At 47.4% G+C, this 2565-nt stretch overlaps 1 pseudogene across 1 annotated transcript in view; it reads left to right on the top strand.

The window, feature by feature from the left end:
• The window catches only part of LOC105552131, a 7658-nt pseudogene that overhangs the window by 1546 nt on the left and 3547 nt on the right, over positions 1-2565 (top strand). The gene's annotated exons all lie outside the window — the stretch shown is intronic.

The following is a 2565-nucleotide window of genomic DNA, read 5'->3' as shown; positions in this document are numbered from 1 at the left end:
TGAGGGGCAGGAGTGCTTCCTGCCTTGTTTCATGGCAGTGAAATGCCCCTTGGTCCTGTCCAAGTGTGTCTTTCACTGATTTCCGAATCATGTTCTAGTTGCTTGGCTCTGCCACATGGGTCCAGTGTTCACCTGAGCATAACTGTACTAAATCCTTTTTCCAGATCAGTATAATAAAGGAGTGATGTGCAATTAAAAAAAAAAAAAAAAAAAAAGCTCAGATAAGCTAAATATGCAGAAATAGAGAAAGTAATAGGTTTTTATCCCTGAAGATATGGTCTGGGAAATTTATACTTGTTCCATAGTATTTATACGAGTATTTATACTGGTTCCTTGTATTGCTTGAAGTTCCAGCAAGGAACAGAATCCTACCCGGTTGGATTTCATGGACTATTATAGGGAGGTGGGCGGGGTAAACAGCCCCAGCCAAGGTTGCAGAGGCTCCCAGGCACCAGTAGCAATGGGGAGCCTGCAGGGGTGGGGTAGGGGATTGTGCTGTTCAAGTCCATTGACAGCTGGAGACAGAAAGTGGAACCACCCAGCAACAGCTGGGGTTGAGGGACTAAGCCACTGCCCGGAATGAGACCTGAAGAAGGAAGGAAGCAGGAAGAAATATCCCTACTTCTCTCTGTCCTCCTAGCATCCGAAATCTGAAAGCCAGCCAGCAACAATGTGCGGGTGATGCAGTCCACAGGCGCCAATCTTCCAGAGGGCCCACGGCAGGGCGGAAAGATGGGTGGAGTGGGGCTTGAGTTAAAGAACAGATGGGGAAACTGAAGCCCAGACAGGGGAAGGACTTGCCTGAGGTCATTTAGCAATTGAAGGGCACTGTGAGGACTCAGCCCCTGACTTCCTTACTCTCACAGGAGGGCTTCCAGCTCAACAGCGTGCTTTATTGCCTACACGCACAGCTGCGTTGTCGCTTCTCATTTCCAAACTTTGTTGTAAAAAAGAAGTTGGAAAATGCAAACATTGTATGAAGAAGAAAAGAACATGTTGGCATCTAGTCTTCCAGGCTGCCTTTCTGTGGACACACACTGATTGATTTTTAATGTCCTTAATTTTAGATTCGTGGGTGTGTGTGGGCAGGTTTGTTCCGTGGGTATGTATTGTGTGTGTGTGATATGGGTTTGGGTTTCTGTTAATCCTGTTATCCGAATAGTGAACATAGGACCCGATGTGTAGTTTTTCAACCCCTGCCCCTCTCCTTCCCTCCCTGCTTTTATTTATTTATTTTGGAGACAGGGTCTTGCTCTGTCGCCCAGGTTGGAGTGCAGTGACGCAGTCTCAGCCCACTGCAACCTCCGTCTCCAGGGTTCAAGCGATTCTTGTGCTTCAGCCTCCAGAGTAGCTGGGACTACAGGTGTGACCACCACTCCCGGCTAATTTTTGTATTTTCAGTAGAGAAGAGGTTTCATCATGTTGGCCAGGCTGGTCTTGAACTGACCTCAGGTGATGCACCTGCCTTGGCCTCCCAAAGTGCTGGGATTACAGGCGTGAGTCACCACTGCGCCTGGCTCCTCCTTGCTTTTAGAGTCCCCAGTGTCTATGTTCCCAAATTTGTGGACACACATTTAGTAAAAGTGGGAGTGGGTTTTGTAAACCTAAAAGTATTTGAGACATGTCTCAATCAGTTGAGAAGTTTATTTTGCCAAGGTTGAGGACATGCCCAGAAGAACAGAACACACAACTACAGAAACAGTCCGCGCCTCTCTATAAAGATGATTTGGAGGGTGTCAGTGTTTAGAGGGAAAAAGTAGGCTGGAGGGGAATGAGGGAGGGTGTGGTCATATTACTGAACTCACATGTTGCAAGAGAAAAGGAGTAGGTGGGGGGATTGTCAATTACGTATTCATCTAGCACTCAGTAAATTGGCACTTTAAGTAAGATAACGTGAACCAGAGTAATTGGAGATATCTGGCCTTTTATCTGTACCTATCTGCTTAGGCACAAAAGGGAAGGTGGTTTCTCGCATGACTCAGCTTTCAGTTTAATTTTTTTTCCTTTGGGTAGAGTGAATTGGAGTCCCAAGTTTTATTTTCCTTTCACAGTTTAGGAAGTCGAGAGAGGTGGGTTCACCTGTGAACTCATAGTGGGACCTGCACTCTGAATTTCTTGGAAGAAAGAGGAGGAAAATGAAGGGAAAAAAAAAAAAGCAAGGAGGTGGTGGAGGAAGAGAGGGACTGGTTGGTGCTTTGGGCAGCCTGAGTTTCCCCAGCTGCTCCTTGTTTAGGCAGGAGAGACAGGCAAACCACAGAGCACTTGTGAGCTCTCACGGAAGCCCCTGCGCCCTGTGGGTCTGACTCGGCGTTGTCGTCCGTGCTGGGGATATCCCAGCTCCCAGCTTCCTGGAAGGCTGTTGCGTTAACCAAGTGAACACTTTGTGTGGTGCTCAGCTCTTGTGAGTGCCCATGTAGTTCTTAGAGTTGCCCTGGGAGGGGCCAGGTAATGCCTACCGCGTCCTAAAATGCAGTGCCCCACTGGAGGTATGTGAGTGACATTTCATGGTGTTTTGGCGGACAGTTTTAATTTCAGTAGTTACATATTGATATGGTTTGGGTTTGT

This window comes from Mandrillus leucophaeus, unplaced genomic scaffold (genome assembly GCF_000951045.1).
Source record: "Mandrillus leucophaeus isolate KB7577 unplaced genomic scaffold, Mleu.le_1.0 Scaffold544, whole genome shotgun sequence".
NCBI lineage: Eukaryota > Metazoa > Chordata > Mammalia > Primates > Cercopithecidae > Mandrillus > Mandrillus leucophaeus.
The sequence above is the reverse complement of the archived record's forward strand: the minus strand, read 5'-3'. Positions and strand labels throughout refer to the sequence as shown.